Genomic DNA, 12614 nt, shown 5'->3' with positions numbered 1-12614 from the left:
TCTGCCATACCAGTTTCTAATTTTCTCAGCAGTTTTTGTTAGATAGTGAATTCTTATCCCAAAAGCTGGGGTCTTTGGGTTTGTCAAACACTAGATTGCTATAGCTATTGACTGTTTTGTCCTATGAACCTAAGCTATTTCACTGATCAACTAGTCTATTTCTTAGGCAGTACCAAATGGTTTAGATGACCATTGCTTTTTAAGATAGTTTTAGATCTGGTACAGCCAGCTCACCTTCATTTGATGTTTTTCATTAGTTCCCTTGAAGTTCTTGATCATAGTTTCTTGGAAGTTTGATTGGGATCGCACTAAGTAAATAGATTCGTTAAGGTAGTTGTGTCATTTTTATTAGATTAGCTTGACCTATCGAAGAGCGCTTGGTATTTTTCCAAATGTTTAGATCTGACTTTATTTCTCAGATTCCACTGATTCCACACTTTATTTCTGTGGAAAGGGTTTTGTTGGTTTGTTCAAATACTTCCTGACTTTCCCTTGACAGATAAATTCCCAAATATTTTATACTATTGGCATTGCTGGTCATTGGTCAGTGGATACTTACTTTTCCATCTATCCCATGAACCCAAAACTTTTCCTGTTTCATCTATCTTCTCTTTCTGGCCTGGGGGCCCACACCATGCTGGGCTGCTCCCTTTGATGTGCTGGGACCTCTCCTTGGAAGCATAGAATCCGTGTTTTCTATTTGCATCTGGATTTGCCTCCTCATAATGCATTTGACTCAGGGGGTCACACACACAGATTCCGAATTTTTTCTTTGTGTTGGGTTTTTTTTTTTTGCCTCAGGATTACATTTTTTCTTCCGCAACCTGAGAAATATGGTTGAGTGTGATGACCACGTATTTAAAATTAGCTGGAGTCAGGAATTCAAGTTAAGAGAAAAATCTTCAATCTTTATTGAAGTGAAGAGGTGAAAAAGGATTGCGATAGCAACATGGGCAAGAAAGATTGCGACAGCAGTATGGGCAGCTGCACCAGTAAGCCAGCTAACAGAGGGGGATTGGAGATGAAGGGCCTTCGCAATGGCAATGCGAACAGCCGTGTCAGGACGCCAGCCAGCAGTCTCTCCTTACACTTCCCTTTCCACACCCCTGCCTCCACCCACCAAAAACATCATTTCCTATACAACACATCAGAACTTGCAGAAAGAGTGGGCGGGGGCATTCTTTCTCCAAGCATATACATTGATAGAGTATGGTCCAATTACTATTTAGCCTCACGTGCTTGGAACCTCGGTGCATCAACTCAAGCCTCAGCCCATTACATCTCCCGCTTTCTTTTGTTTTAGAACACAGTTGGCCATGCCATCCCTGATTCCTCAGGGAGGTCAGAGCCCCCAAGGGGAAGTGATCACGACCCCCCTGACTTCTCAGGAAGAGAGGTGAAAGCACTAAAAAGGAGGTGATCACGACCCCCCTGACTTCTCAGGAAGAGAGGTGAAAGCACTAAAAAGGAGATAATCATGCCCTCCCTGACTTCTCAGGAAGAGAGGTGAAAGCACTAAAAAGGAGATAAGCACCAAAGGGAAGTGGGGGTTGCTAGCAGGTTTCTGGGCTGAAGGGTTTTATTATGCACAAACCCATCAGCATGGGAGGTGTTCCACAAGCACATAGCAATAACACAGAGGCTATTAGTGATGACTCTCCCCACAGTCAGTGCAGGCTTGATGTGGTGTATCAAATATGAATTGTACACCCAAGTACCGGTATAACAAACAATCGAAATCAACGTGGTGTTGTAAAAGATTGTCAGAAGTCCTAGAAGGAAGAGTATGTAAACAGCAGTCACACATATGCCTTCTTCAGCACCCAAGAGATAGTCCAAAACCAATCTGTTGTCCATTGATTCTCATACCAGGGAATCCAATGATCCCCCCAAGTTTTTGAAGTCCTGCAAAAGTCTTTTTATGTCTTAAGGAATCCAATGATTCCAGCAGATTTTGAAGTCCTGTACCAGTCTTATCATTTCTCAGAAAATCCAATGATTCTTGAGGGCTTTCAAGTCCTATAACAATCTTATGCCTCAGAGAATCCAATGATTCCTGAGGGTTTTCAAGTCCTATAACAATCTTATGCCTCAGAAAATCCAATGATTCTTGAGGGCTTTCAAGTCCTATAACAATCTTATGCCTCAGAGAATCCAATGATTCCTGAGGGTTTTCAAGTCCTACAATTTTCTATGTCCATGAGTCAAACGCCATAACTGCCACTCTCTTTCAATGGTGAGCACAATCAGCAACAGAACCACCGATATTTCTTGGGTCTTCTCCTTCGTTTCAAGGGTCTGCTCCGTCTCTCTGTGATGGACAAGGAGAATACGGCTCGTTGGCACCCATCTGATTCCTTCTCCACCTGTAGAGATACAAGCAAACCTTCTCCCCCAAGCAGTTAGCCTATCTGGTCCCTTCCATTCACCACTTTCTGAGTCTCTCCATATCACCTGGCGATTATCTAAAGATAGTGGAGCTGCTCGCACTGGACATTGCCCTTCCGGTGGGTTATAAAACCTGTCTGCCGGAGCCAGTGCATCTTTGTCAAAAATCAAGAAGTTAATAGTAGAAAGGGTTAGATTTAGTAGTTCTCTAGGGTTACCTGCGGCTCCCCCTTTCTTTTGTTTTTGGAGCAGCATCTTAATGTCTCTGTTTCTCCTCTCTATTATTGCCTGTCCTTAAGGATTAAAGGGTATGCCCGTGGTGTGTAAAATCTAATACGGTGCACAAAAGTGTGCAAAATGTTTGGAGGTATATGCAGGACCATTGTCTGTTTTTATTGCTTGTGACACACCCATAATGGCAAATGCCTGTGTGAGGAATTCAGTGACCACCCGGGCTGTCTCTTTTGCTGCTGGTATTGCAAAAGTGAAGCCTGAAAAGGTGTCTACCACAACACGGATAAAAGACAGACGACCGTAAGATTTATCATGGATCACATCCATTTGCCAGATTTCACTGGGTCTCAAGCCACGAGGGTTCTTCCCCAGAGGCAGTGTAGGAGCGTGGAAGGAAGGCAAGCTGTACAGCTTTTTACTATGCTCCTAGCTTCCTCTTTTGTTATCCCAAATTGTAAACACAAAGCTCGAGCAGCCTGATGGTATTTAGAATGGGATTCCTGGGCCTCCTGAAATAAAGGCGTACTGGCTAACATAGTTAAAAGGCTATCTGCCTTTGAACTTCCATCAAAAATAGGACCTGGAAGTCCACTATGTGAGTGGACATGCAAGGTATAATCTTTCCTGGATGCTTTCTCACTTGCTCCTGAAGTTCCTTAAAGAGCTGATATATATTAGAAGCTGCAAATTTTATTTGGGCTGTGGCAATTCTTTGTACCACACCTACTGAATTAGCTGAATCAGATATTATATTTAGATCTCCTGGGTAATAAGTGAGAGCTAGCATGATCGCATATAATTCGTTCTGCTGAGTGGACTGGAGTTCTGACTACTCTCTTTATAGTTAAGTCATGAGAGTATACAACACAAATAGTGTGTTTGGATGCATCTGTAAAGATAGTTGGTCCTTTAAGAGGAACTTTAGAAACTTTTTCTTCAAGAATCCATCGCCAATTTTGTAAAAGTCTGGTTATCTTTAATGGAGACTCATGTGTAAAATTTGGAGCCAGGGCTAATCAAATTTGCCACTCTGGGATGGTCTCACAGCACACATTAATTTGTGTATTGGTGTAAAAGGTGTATATCTTATCAGGTCTTCTCCCAGATAATTGTACTGCTCACTTAATGGCCTTTAATAAAATTCTAGTCACAAGCACTGGGTAAGGAGTAAGGCTTTGTTCTGGTTGTGCCAGGAGGTTCACCCACTCTATCACACTGACTCCTTGATGAAGGACTGCTGTGGGTGCCTCTTGTGTGGCAAAAACTGATATTTCCAAGGGTTTTTGAATGACTCTTTCAACCACATTGGATAAAGCCAGTTCAACTTTTCTCAAAGCCTCTTGAGCTTCTTTTGTAAGCTGGCATGGTGAATTTAAAGCACTGTCTCCCCTTAAAATGTCATAGAATGGTTGTAACTGATAGATAGTCAAGCCTAACACTGGTCGCATCCATTATCAATTTCTGAAAATCATTTAAGGTGGTTAGCTTCTCTGTACTTAAGGATAGTTTTTGTACTGTAAGCACCTTAGGGTATACTTCATATACTAAATATTGAAAAGGAGCATGTCTTTGAATTTTCTCTTCAGCTATGTACAATTTGTAGTATCTTAGTGTTTCTATGGTCTTTTGTAGACATGCTTCCAGCATTTGTTCCTCAGGTGCACATCATCATATATCATCCACATAATATAATAGCATAACTTTTGGAAATGCTTTTCTTACTGGAGCAAGAGCAGCAGCAACATACATTTGACACAGAGTGGGGCTGTTTTTCATTCTCTCTGGTAAAACTGTCCATTCATATCTTTTATAAGGCTCAGCTAAGTTAAGGCTGGGCATTAAAAAGGCAAATCTTTTCATATCCTCCTTATCCAGAGGGATAGAATAGAAACAATCCTTACTATCTTTAACCCAAAGAGGCTATTCTGTAGGCAATTGAGTAGGAGATGGAAGTCCAGGCTGAAGAGCTCCCATAGTTTCCATCTGTTCATTTACCTTTCTTAAATCAGTCAACATCCTCCATTTTTCCAGATTTCTTTTTTTACAACAAACACTGGGGAATTCCAAGGACTTAGAGAAGGTTGTAAGTGTCCTTGGTCAAGTTGTTCCTGTATTATATCTAATAAGACCTGAATTTTATCACGACCTAAGGGCCACTGTTCTATCCACACCGGTGTATCAGTTTTCCATTGGATAGGAATAGGTGAAAGTATTGGCAGGCCTTCAACAGCAGCCCTGCTTAAAAAACCAAAGTACTCATTTTTAACCCTAATTGCTGTAAAACATCTCTTCCCCACAGATTGATGGGGATTTTTTCAACTATAAAAGGAGTAAAAACTCCTGTTTTGCCTTCAAAAGTCCATCTCATAGGAGCAGCACTAACTTCAGCTGCTATTGATCCTCCTACGCCAGACATGTAGGTGTCTGCTTTAATCTTTGGCCAGTGACTGGGCCAATTCCCACCTCTAATAACTGTACAATCTGCACCTGTCTCTACCAATCCTTCCAATGGTAGGCCATTTATATAGATCATGAGCATAGGTCGGTCAGCTGTTACAGCTGCTGTCCAGTATATTCCTGGATTTTGTGGTCTGGAGTCAGAATCTGGGTGACTATCACCAGGTTGCTTATTAGGATTCTGTATGAATAAACCTGATGCTACTACTACTTCTGGGTAGTAATAAGTCACACATTGTCTACCTTTATTAGTGACTGGGATAATATTATCTACACATTCCCCAGTTTCCCACATCAGTGTGTGGATGGACACTGTTTTGTACGTATAAAAAGGAGGTGAAATGGTCAAGCCTACTGTGCCTGGACGTAAGGGATCCATAGGCTGGAGAGGAACAGATTTCTCCTCTCCAGGGGATATCTCAGTTGTCCCAGCTGCATACAGCTCTATTCTCCCCAGTTGTAATTCCTTTCTGCCATCAGGTTGCTTCCTGGCTGGTTGACTGTGTCTGGGTACTGGACTTCTAGGCACTATCTGGGTGACCATTGGCTGCCATCATGCCCCAAGTTTTTTTTGCCTTGGGCCCCTCATCCCGTTTCCCTGAATCAATCTACATTCTGAGGCCCAATGGAAGCCTCTGTTACATTTTGGACATGGGGTATTGGATCTTGTTCTCCCGCCCTGTTTTCCCATTCTATCTCTATACCAACATTGAGCTTTCAGATGCCCTACTTTTCCACACTGAAAGCATCTACGAGTCTCTCTGGAAGTCCCTTGCCAGGAGGGACTCTGTCTTCCCATGTTTGGATTTTGGGAAGTCTGCATCATAGTCTGGCTATAAAAGGCATTTGTGCCCACTCTGGCACAGCACCTTATGATCTCCTCTAAAGGAGCATCCTTGTGCAGCCCTAGTATAATTCTTCTGCAAACCTCATTAGCATTTTCCTTAGCAAGTTGCCTGATCAAAATGTCTGTTACTGCATTTTCTCCATTTGTTCTTGTGATAGCTGTCTGCAAAGTCCCACAAAGTCAGCAAAGGGTTCATTTGGCCCTTGTGTTATTTTGATGAAGGCCCTACCATTGTCATCTTGATTGTAGAGAGAAGCCCACGCTTTGATAGCATTAGCAGCAATTTGCTCATAGGCTGCTATAGAATAATTAATCTGTACTGTGACATCTGCATAAAGACCTACACCTGTTAGTAGGTCACAGGTGATTGCAGCATGAACTCCACTTTGACTATTTTGTTGGGCTTGTATCCTACAGAGCTCACTATATTCAGAAAGCCACAAGTAGTTTTGTCCAGGTTCTAGGCATATCCTTGCTATAGATTTCCAGTCATTAGGGGTCAAGATTTCAAAAGCCAAATTCTGTAATAATATCTTAACATAAGCTGATGTAGCTCCATAATGAGTGCAAGCTTTTTTCAGGCCTTTGAGGATATCTATATCAAAAGGAGCGTATCTTCTACTTCTTTCTTGACCTGAAGAATTAAACTGTTGAATTACAGGAAAAATGTGGTGTTGGAATTCTGATATATTTCTCCCTTCTTCTTTGGCCTTAATTAGTCCCTTTTGCAATCTAGTCATAGGAAGGGCTGGATGCTGGGGGGATGGGGGGGAGGTGTAGGTGCTGTCATTCCCTCCCCCCCCCCCCCGCACTACCCCTCCTCCCTCCATCCTGGCAGATGGAGTTGATAGGGGGGAGTCAATTACCTGCTCCTTAGGTGGGGCTGAAGCTGCCTCAGATTCACCACACCCTTGAGCCTCACTTAAGTCTCCATGCCCTGTGGGGATATGGTTATTAATCTGTTCTTTGTCTTCCTCCTTTATCTCAGGCTTCTCCATTTGGCTATTCCTAGAGCTTTTTCCTTTTCTTCTAGAACTTAGATGATTTCTTAAGGCCAACTGTATTATATTGTATAAATAGTCTGCCTTAATGGAAATTGAATGAGGACCGTTTTTATTGTAATATGCAGAGAGCTGTTGAACAATCAATGCCCAGTTATCTGGAGAGATTTGCTCTTCCTCTAAAAACCAATTGTGCGTTTTAATGTACCAAGAAATCTAGCTGCCTGTTCCCAAGTTATAAGTAGCCCTAGATCTTCTATCAGCTTAAGCAGGCTTCCTATAGCACCACTCCTGGGTGGGGCTGGGGGTGGGGAGGTTGGGGTGGAAGATGGAGAATTTTTAGCTAGGATCTGAACCATTTCAGCCAAAAAAGGTTACTAGTTTAGTCTGTTATACTCACCTAAGTTCCCGGTCACTGGAGACTTCAGTGAAAGTAGGGTCCTTGGTTCCCACGCTTAGGCACCAAATTTGATGACCGCGTATTTAAAATCAGCCCAAGAATTCAGGTTAAGGGAAAAATCTTCAATCTTTATTGAAGTGAAGAGGGGAAAAAGGATTGTGATAGCAATATGGGCAGCTGTGACAGGAAGCCAGCTAGCAGAGGGGGTTGAAGATGAAGGGCTGGCACAATGGCAATGCGAGCAGCCGTGTCAAGACGCCAGCCAGCAGTCTCTCCTTCCACTTCCCTTTCCACACCCCTGCCTCCACCCACCAAAAACGTCATTTCCTATACAACACATCAGGACTTGCACAAAGAGTGGGCGGGGGCCATTCTTTCTCCAAGCATATACATTAATGGAGTATGGTCCAATTACTATTTAGCCTCATGTGCTTGGGACCTCAGTGCATCAACTCAAGCCTCAGCCCATTACAGGGATGTTTATATATATATATATATATATATATATATATATATATATATATATATATATATATATATATATATATATATATATATATATATATATATATATATATATATATATATATATATATATATATATATATATATATATATATATATATATATATATATATATATATATATATATATATATATATATATATATATATATATATATATATATATATATATATATATATATATATATATATATATATATATATATATATATATATATATATATATATATATATATATATATATATATATATATATATATATATATATATATATATATATATATATATATATATATATATATATATATATATATATATATATATATATATATATATATATATATATATATATATATATATATATATATATATATATATATATATATATATATATATATATATATATATATATATATATATATATATATATATATATATATATATATATATATATATATATATATATATATATATATATATATATATATATATATATATATATATATATATATATATATATATATATATATATATATATATATATATATATATATATATATATATATATATATATATATATATATATATATATATATATATATATATATATATATATATATATATATATATATATATATATATATATATATATATATATATATATATATATATATATATATATATATATATATATATATATATATATATATATATATATATATATATATATATATATATATATATATATATATATATATATATATATATATATATATATATATATATATATATATATATATATATATATATATATATATATATATATATATATATATATATATATATATATATATATATATATATATATATATATATATATATATATATATATATATATATATATATATATATATATATATATATATATATATATATATATATATATATATATATATATATATATATATATATATATATATATATATATATATATATATATATATATATATATATATATATATATATATATATATATATATATATATATATATATATATATATATATATATATATATATATATATATATATATATATATATATATATATATATATATATATATATATATATATATATATATATATATATATATATATATATATATATATATATATATATATATATATATATATATATATATATATATATATATATATATATATATATATATATATATATATATATATATATATATATATATATATATATATATATATATATATATATATATATATATATATATATATATATATATATATATATATATATATATATATATATATATATATATATATATATATATATATATATATATATATATATATATATATATATATATATATATATATATATATATATATATATATATATATATATATATATATATATATATATATATATATATATATATATATATATATATATATATATATATATATATATATATATATATATATATATATATATATATATATATATATATATATATATATATATATATATATATATATATATATATATATATATATATATATATATATATATATATATATATATATATATATATATATATATATATATATATATATATATATATATATATATATATATATATATATATATATATATATATATATATATATATATTTTTTTTTTTTTTTTCCCCTCCATGTTTATATCTTTTATGGTTTTATGGTACTCTTGCATCCTGTGCTATAGATTAAAATTTCTGTTTAGTTCAGTTTTTTTTTTTTTTTGATAGACACTGAGACATTGTTGGTGGAATCCAGCCATTCTGGAGAGCGATTTGGAACTATGCTCAAAAAGTTATCAAACTGTGCATACCCTTTAATCCAGCAGTGTTTCTACTGGGCTTATACCCCAAAGACATACTAAAGAAGGGAAAGGGACCTGTATGTGCCAAAATGTTTGTGGCAGCCCTGTTTGTAGTGACTGGAAAATGAATGGATGCCCATCAATTGGAGAATGGTTGAGTAAATTGTGGTATATGAACGTTATGGAATATTATTGTTCTGTAAGGAATGACCAGCGGGATGAATACAGAGAGGACTGGCGAGACTTACATGAACTGATGCTGAGTGAAATGAACAGAACCAGGAGATCATTATATACCTCAACAATGATACTGTTTGAGGATGTATTCTGATGGAAGTGGATCCCTTCGATAAAGAGAGCTAATTCAGTTTCAATTGATCAAAGATGGACAGAAGCAGCTACACCCAAAGAAAGAACACTGGGAAATGAATATAAACTGCTTGCATTTTTGTTTTTCTTCCCGGGTTATTTATACCTTCTGAATTCAATTCTCCCTGTGCGACAAGAAAACCGTTCAGTTCTGCACACATATATTGTATCTAGGATATACTGTAACCTATTCAACATGTAAAGGACTACTTGCCATCTGGGGGAGGGGATGGAGGGAGGGAGGGGAAAAATCGGAACAGAAGTGAATGCAAGGGATAATGCTGTAAGAAATTACCTTGGCATGGGTTCTATCAATAAAAAGTTATTTAAAAAAAAGAATTATTGACATTGTTTTCCCATCTAGGGATGTAAACAGTTTAACTTTTATATATATATATATATATATATATATATATATATATATTTTTTTTTTTTTTTTCCCCTCCATGTTTATATCTTTTATGGTTTTATGGTACTCTTGCATCCTGTGCTATAGATTAAAATTTCTGTTTAGTTCAGTTTTTTTTTTTTTTTGATAGAAATGATTAAAAGTTTCACTTCATTGAAGCTCCATGAACTCCCCTGAAAGATAATGCTGAGTCTCACTGATTAGATAATTCTTGGTTGTAACCCCAAGTCCTTTGTCTTCCAGAATATAGTATTCCAGGCTCTCCAATCCTTTATTGTACAACCTGCCAGATCCTGGGTAATCTTAACTGTTGTTCCTTATTATGTGAATTGCTTTTGTCTGGCAGTTTGTAGTATTTTTCCCCTTGAGAGTGTAGTTTGGGAGTTTTGCACCAATGTTCCCTAGCACTTTCCTTGTGGGATCTCTTTCCAAAAGTGATTGCTGAATGTTTTCAATGAGTATTTCCCCCTCTGTTTCTAGAATATTGAGTCAATCTTCCTTAATAACCTCTTGTAGAATACTATCTAGGTTCTTATTTGGCCATGACTTTCAGGTAGGCCAATAATTTTTAAATTGTCTCTTCTGGATCTATTTTCCAGGTCAGCTATTTTGCTACTGAGATTTTTCATATTTTCTTCCATTTTTTTCATTTTTTAAAGTTAGTTTGATTGATTCTTGCTTTCTCACAAAATCTTCCATTTGCCTTGTTCTAGTTTTTAATATGTGATTTTCTTCTTCTTCTTCTTCTTCTTATAGCTTTTTATTTACAAAACATACGCATGGGTAATTTTTCAACACTGACGCTTGTAAAAGAAGTTCCAACTTTTCCCTTTCTTCCTCCCACCCCCTCTCTTAGATGGCAGATAGTCTAATACATGTTAAATATGTTAAGTTATATGTTAAATACAATATATGTATACATATTTATACAGTTATCTTGCTGCACAAGAAAAATCAGATCTAGGAGGAAAATTTAAAAAAAAAAAAAAAAAACCTGAGAAGGAAAACAAAAATGCAAGCAAATAATAACAGAAAGAGTGGAAATGCTGTATTGTGGTCCACACTCATTTCCCATAGTTTCCTCTCTGGGTGCAGCTGATTTTCTTCATTACTGAAAATTGGAACTGGGTTGGATCATCTCATTGTTGAAATTCCATCAGAATTTATCATCATATAATATTGTTATTGAAGTGTGTAATGATCTCCTAGTTCTGCTCATTTCACTTAGCATCAGTTCATGTAAGTCTCTCCAGACATCTCTGAAATCACGCTATTTATCATTTCTTATAGAACAATAATGTTTCATAACATTCATTTACCACAGTTTATTCAGCCATTCTCCAATTGATGGGCATCCATTGAAATTCCAGTTTCTAGCCACTACAAAAAGGGCTGCCACAAACATTTTTTGCACATGTGGGTTCCTTTACCTTCTTTAAGATTTCTTTGGGATATGAACATAGCAGTAATACTGCTGGATCAAAGGGTATGCACAGTTTGATAAATTTTTGAGCATTATTCCAAATTGCTCCAGAATTGTTGGATTAATTCACAACTCCACCAAAAATGTATCAGTGCCCCAGTTTTCCCACATCCCCTCCAACATTCAGTATTATCTTTTACTGTCATCTTAGCCAATGTAAGAAGTATGTAGTTGTATCTCAGAGCTGTCTTAATTTGAATTTTCTAATCAATAATGATTTGGAGCACCTATTCATATGATTAGAAATAGTTTCCAGTTTTTCATTTGAAAATTGTCTGTTCATATCCTTTAACCATTTATCAATTGGAGAATGGCTTGATTTCTTATCAATTTGAGTCAATTCTCTCTATATTTTGGAAATGAGGCCTTTATCAGATGTAGTTAGTGGAGTCAGGATAAATAAAAGTCCTTGTTCTTTAGGGGAAGAAGTGAAAGAGACAGACAAAACTGCCACAAGGCTCCTGTATTCTCAAGTCCAAAGTAACCACCTCTCTCTTCCATGTCCTGCAGGCCAAGTGAAGTCCTCTGTCCTCTCTCACTACACCTTCTAATCCTTACCGACAATTCTCTTAACCCCAAAAATTGAGCCGGCATTAATTGTGAGAAG

This window comes from Antechinus flavipes, chromosome 1, assembly GCF_016432865.1.
Source record: "Antechinus flavipes isolate AdamAnt ecotype Samford, QLD, Australia chromosome 1, AdamAnt_v2, whole genome shotgun sequence".
NCBI lineage: Eukaryota > Metazoa > Chordata > Mammalia > Dasyuromorphia > Dasyuridae > Antechinus > Antechinus flavipes.
The sequence above is the reverse complement of the archived record's forward strand: the minus strand, read 5'-3'. Positions refer to the sequence as shown.